This window comes from Microtus ochrogaster, unplaced genomic scaffold, assembly GCF_000317375.1.
Source record: "Microtus ochrogaster isolate Prairie Vole_2 unplaced genomic scaffold, MicOch1.0 UNK84, whole genome shotgun sequence".
Classification (NCBI taxonomy): domain Eukaryota; kingdom Metazoa; phylum Chordata; class Mammalia; order Rodentia; family Cricetidae; genus Microtus; species Microtus ochrogaster.
The window spans coordinates 92,434-99,044 of record NW_004949182.1 but is presented as its reverse complement, the minus strand read 5'-3'; positions in this window follow the sequence as shown (position 1 = coordinate 99,044).

The following is a 6,611-nucleotide window of genomic DNA, read 5'->3' as shown; positions in this document are numbered from 1 at the left end:
TGGCCAATAGATTAAGCATATTTCTGGTTAACTCATATCTTAAATTAACCCATCTCCATTAATCTGTCTATCGCCATGAGGCTGTGGCTTACCTCATAAAGTTCCAGCATCTGTCTCTGGCAGGGCTACATGGTTTTTCTCTGACTCTGCCTTATTTCTCCTAGCATTTGGTTTAGTTTTCCTTGCCTAGTTCTGTTCTGTACTGCTCTGCTTTAGGCTCAAAGCAGTTTCTTTTTTTCTCTTTCAAATTATAATACTTTATTTGAAAGATGAGACCCTATTTCCATATCCAAAAACTTTTAATATGGAAATATTTTTTGGATTATTATGAAAAACAAAAGTTACATAACGTATATCTCATAATCTTCAGATTTTTAAGATATGGACTTTAGCATGTAGTGTCACCCAAAGCTGTACATATATTTAAGACTGAAGACACTGACTAAAACATGTTGTTATCTATGTACTTAGTATGCAATCATTAGCCATTGGATGCCAGCCTCTAGTGTCATTCTTCTATGAAAATAAAAAGAAGTCATTTTATATACAAAATGTGATTTTATGTCTATATAAATCTATTTGGTATTTATAAACCTATTTGGACAGGGTCTCCCTAGGTAACATGGCCTCAAACCTGCCATCCTCTTGCCTTAACCTCTGGAATTTACTGTGTAGACCAAGCTGGCCTTGAACTCACAGAGATCCACCTGGCTCCACCTCCAAGTGTTGGGATTAAAAGTGTACCACCCTTTCCAATTCATTCTGATTTCTAACTTCAGAGTTGAATTGCAGTCCGAAAAACCTGTAGAGAATAACAGCAAATATTCACCTCAGCATATCGCCCAAGGCTCAAAAATTCTATAAGCAAGTTTATCATTTGGGGGGGGGTTATTTGTTTTATTTTTTATTTTTTGGGTTTCTATGGATAGCCCTGGCTGTCCTGGAACTTGCTATGTATATCAGTCTGGTCTCGAACTCAGAGATCCACCTGTCTCTGCTTTCTAAGTAATGTGATTAAAGGTGTCTGCCACCACTGCCTGGCAAGGCAAGCTTATTCCTGAGATGTTTTCAAGAAGATTATCACAGATAGAAAAGTTCACTCTGAATTATAATAAGCACACAAGTACTCAAAGCAGTTTCTTATTAACCAATGGTATTCAAAGCATACAGAGGGAAATCCTACATCAAATGGGTGTGTTTCTGACTCTTTTGCCTGCTGTGGGGTCACTTGCCCTCTTATTGGGTTGCTTTATTCAACCTCTATATTAAGGTAGTTCCCTTGTCTTATTGTATCTTGTTTTGTCATGGTTGGTTGTTGTCTCTTGGAGGCCTGTTCCTTTTTGAAGGGAAGCAGGGTGAGTGGATCTGCAGGAGAGGGAAGTGGGGAGAGCTGAGAAGAGTAGAGAGACAGGAAACTGAGGTCAGGATGTATTGTGTGAGAGAAGAATCTGTTTCCAGGAAAGGAAGCAATAAAGAAAGGAAGAAAGGACGGAAGAAAGCAAGGATAGTCTTAACCATGCAAACCATCAAAGCTAACATGGCTGCTAACCCAGAACACAATCATTTCACTTTGGGCCCAGCTCCTAATATTATAGAACGCTCTAACTAAAGTAATCTTTCCTAGGAATCATTTAGAATTACATGGGACCCCATCTTCTTGCCTCCTCAGACAACTTTTGACTTGGACTTTGAGTTGCCCAGGCAATGTGGAACAATTCTGGTCACAGTCAGTGGAAATGATTCTTCCTTAACTCATGCATCCTTAACTATGCAAAGAGTATGCATGCATGCAAGTGTCGGGGGTGCATGAGTGTGTGTTCTAACTTTTCCTCTGAGCTATCAAATTTTCTGTGGCAGGGATGTTAGATAGCATCTGTGTACACAGACTAGCTTTCCAGAGCAATTTCTATATAACACTTTCACGGAGCATGTTGGCATCATGGAAGAAAATAAAAACTGTATTTACAATGCTTATTAATGTTATTTAAAGAGAGAAGTCAGTGTTTAAGCATATAAAGGATGTTGATCCCTAAATGGAGTATGGGTGTGACATGATAAATTATCTTAGTGATCCAACTAACCTCAATAAAGCAAAAGCATCCATTCATTCCAAAGGATTTAGCCATTCAGGAATCTGAAAACACTATTGAGCTTCTAAGAGAAAGTCCACTCTGTTTTACTTGAATAGAAGACACAGGATCTCATCCTCTATTGTTAATAGTAAGAAGTAGTGTTTAGCTTTCATGGATGTAAAAATGACTTTGGCAATGACTGCAGTCACTGGTAACCACTTGCCTTTCCTATTCTGGATTGAGGTAAAGACACTTAGACATCCAAGTAACCTCACGGTTACATAAACATATCACACAGCATGTAGGATATTTGATCTTGGAGTAAGTGACAGTGTGTCTTTCTCGTTAGCACATTGTTTAAAGAGCACTGCATTTATATAAACAGACAGGTCAATATGATTGGCCCCATCTAAGCAACACGCTTCATTTGGAATTCATTTCCATGATAGACTATGGTAATTTACAAGCCCCTTAAAATTAGACTATTATTTCAACTTGTCAAATGTAATTATCACTTAGTGATTTTTCACTTTTAAGGGTCATAAAGAATACCCAAGACCTAGAATAATTTGTTCCCATCATTGTTAACATTTTGCTTTGAGACACTACTGTGCTTTTATGACCAAATAAAAGGTAACAAATCCATCAGTTTTTCTGCCTCCATCCACTGTCCCCACCTCCTCGACAGTTACCAGCCCCCAGAGCCTTCTGGAGATTGGAAACAACTATGGATATGAGATCCTTCCTCATTTGTGCCAGTAAATATAAAAGCATTGTGGTATATCAGAAGCAACATCGACTACATGAGTCTGAAATGCAAAGACTTTCATAAATGTGATTCATATTTTGACTATATTGTCTTCCAGTCTGTGTGGTAATTATCTAGTGTTATTATTTAAATATGAATTAATTCAAGCAGAGACTCAGACTCTGTCCTAGAAGGCACTGTAGACTAATGAGTAAATATGTATTAGGATGTCTTCAAACTGCACGTTATTGACCTGAGAGACAACAGGGAAGCTATAATGAGTGATTATGTAAATCCTCAGTCATAGATTGTTGCAATATTCTATAATGTTATTAATTTGCATTACTGTCAGTCTTTCCTTACTAGGATCTTGCTAATTAGCCATTCCTTGACACATATTCTGATGTAGACTTTTTGTGCATCATTAAAGTCCTTTGTGGAGACCTCCTTGAAGACCTTTTAGCTTGTGTATAATTGACAAACCAGATGACAACTTTTACTATCGATCATAAAATTGCAGTCAGTTGGCTTGGATACTGGCCTTGCATTTTGAAAAATTTCCTTTAACATTTTAGGGAGAAGCTTCACATGCAGGTGTAGCTATTTTATGAGACGATTTAGAAGGCACCTTGGCTGCGAGGTCAGCTTTAAAGGGTTTGCCAGCAAAATGCACAATTGCTCCTTGAGAATTTCATAATCAGCAATCCTCCTTAGAAGCACCCACTTCACATGAATCCTTTTAAGAATGCTCACATTTTAATTTATTTTTCCAGGACATTATTTAAAGGTACATGTTCAATTGGAGATTCCCTCCCAAGCCCCCTCCCCTGGGGTTGTCTCAGTCTAGACTCCAACCCCAAGAAACCCACCAAATGATGACCCCTTCCCAGAGATGCTCAAAGCCACTTCCACAGGGTATTTAAACAGCCGCCTAAAGAACAAACATGTTGTTTTCTGGACTTCCTTTCCTGTCTCCTTTCTGGGGAACTGGCAAGCCATCCTGGAGCATTTGTATCCAATAAACCTGTTTATATATATATATATAAATTTGTATATATATATATGTATATATATATATATACAAAAAAATGAAATCTACCTAGATACAGCATACTCTCTAAGGTACGGGAAATGGACATTAAGTATCAAAACACCATGATACCAAAGCCCCGGGGATAATAAACCAGAAGAAGATAAAGGCCTAGTATTGAAAATGGGACCCCGTCTTCTATCTAAGCCTCTCTACCCTCCATAGCTAGAGGGAGACCTTGGAGATGTTGTAAGCATCTTGCAGCCAAGAAGATGAAAGCCCCTTAAGTAAAGTGGAGACTAGAAAGAGCTAGAAGCTAGTGTCTGGAGAATTGTGGGGCCACTGTGTATAGGAGGTAGATTCTCTATTTCCTGTTTCTAGCTACGGATTCTATTTTTTGTCTATATAATTAATAAACTCTTGTGTTTCAGTCACATGAAGCAAAATATTAATGTTTATGATCTTTCCTTCAGAGCTTATTTTTATCCTTAAATCTCAATCTGGTATTTCATTTTCTTTATTTATAAAGGTGCAGCCTGGCCTGGAATTTCTGATGTGTATACTTCAGATTTCTTTCAGAATCATGACAGGTTTTCTTGTCTGTCATTACAATCCAGGCAGCATACCCCTCTTAGGTTTGATCATGACTGTGAGGTAAAAGTCACGGTTACAATCTGAGGATTGTGCTGTCACTTAGCAACGTCACATGCTCCGTCATAACACTGTCGTATTGCTAGTGTCCATGTTTTTAAAGTGAGAAGAAGGTAGCCACTCAAGCATGAGAGCAGGGCCAGGGTCCAGTTACCTCCAAAAAGTTGTACTTACAACACCGAAGATACATATTTTAGACTGAGAATGGAGCTCATGCAATAGAAACATAGAGGCTCAGGTTTCTGTAAGCATCATACAATGCCAGGTTTGGGGCACAGGCTTGAAATGACAACAGGTGGGTGGCAGGGGCAGGAAGAACAGGCATTTAAGATCATCCATGGTGACATAGCAAGTTGGGAGTCTACCTTGAATAGATGACATCTTGTATCAAAATAACAAAAAGACAACAGCAAGAAGCAACTTCTACCATAAACAAAATCAAAACAATGTGTTATTTGTTATGTTAAACACAAATATCTCTATTTGTGTATTGTTTGTGATTGCCTTCTTTATGGAATGAGCGAAGAGTCAGAAATGGATGTGGTATGAGACAAAGCCCTTAATAGGAGAAACTGAGATCCTCTTTAAATTCAGAAAACACCTGATTAATCTAACCGCTTGTATGAAGTCACAAGGGATCATTCCATTGGAAGCAAGATGGCCTCTGCCTCCTTCAGGACTGTTACCTGTCTAAGATGGGATCAGTCCCCTTATGAATGGTGCTTTAGATCCGCTATCATTTCCTAAGTGACAATAAACAACTTCACATCCTCTTTTACATGTTATTACTGGGTTGTTTTTCATCATCTCTGGACTGGATATAAAAATTTCCTTTCCAGGTTTAGCTATTGTCTAATTATGTACTAAGTTATATCAGAGTCTGATTTCTTTTTGTTAAATGATTTTCCATAAGAGGCTATTGTCATGTTCATCTTGGATACGTGGAGGGATAGGAATGGTCGCTCCCTTTAAAAGTTTTGCAGTTGGCACTCCTGGATCTCGTCCCGCCAGCCCGGTTTCTTCCTTTTGTCCCTGGATCATCGGGCTACCAGGTGGCCCTGTTTAGGTACTGAGGAGTTCCATCTGGACTGGTGAGTGTGTGCTTTCCAGGGGCGGACTGTCCCGGAAGAGAGCACAGGCCCCCCTCCCCCCGTTCCTTCTGCAGGGCTGTCTTTCTCACACACGACCCCCCTCTCACCCCCACAAGCCTGCGTTTTCTCCTAGGTCCTCTGCTCAGGAACAGTTTTCTGCTCCTACACTAAGGTGACCCACCCCAGAGCAGTGAGTGCTTGCCTACCTAGCAGGCCTCAAGGACCCCCGAAAGGGAGCCCAGGCACCTTCAGCTCATGCTCCAGGGGTGCCTGTGCACTCCTGGATCTCCTCCCGCCTGCCCGGTTTCTTCCTTTTGTCCCCAGATCATCGGGCTACCAGGCTGCCCTGTTTAGGTACTGAGGAGTTCCATCTGGACGGGTGACCCACACAGAGTGGATCTCGCCCTGCCTGCCAGGTTTTTTCTTTTTGTCCCCAGATCATCAGACTACCAGGCAGCCCTGTTTAGGTACTGAGAAGTTCCATCTGGACAGGTGAGTGTGTGCGATCCAGGGGCGGATTGACTCGGAAGAGACCACAAACCCCCCTCCCCCAGCTCCTTCTGCAGGGCTGTCTTTCTTACACACGACCTCCCCCCCCCCTCACCCCGAAGAGCCTGCGTTATCTGCTAGGTCCTTTGATCAGGAACAGTTTTCTGCTCCTACACTAAGGCTACCCACCCAGAGAGGTGAGTGCCTGCCTACAGGCAGGCCTCAATACCTCCCCCCAAGGGAGCACGAGCACCTTCAGCTTTTGCAGCAGGGTGTCCTGTGTTCTACTCGTCCCCGCCCTGCCCCCCAAGTTTACCCTTTTGTTCGCGGGTCATTGGAATACCAGGCGTCTATGTTTCAGTGCTGAGAAGTTCCATCTGGACTGGACAGTTCCTGCTTCTACACTGAAGAGTTACAACCAGAGAGTCAGTCACAGCAAAGACTGGACCAAGACACCAGGCCTCTCCTGGCTCCATTTGAAGGAAGAGATGGGAAGGCGCCAATGCAAGAATTCCTCCAACAACCTGAAA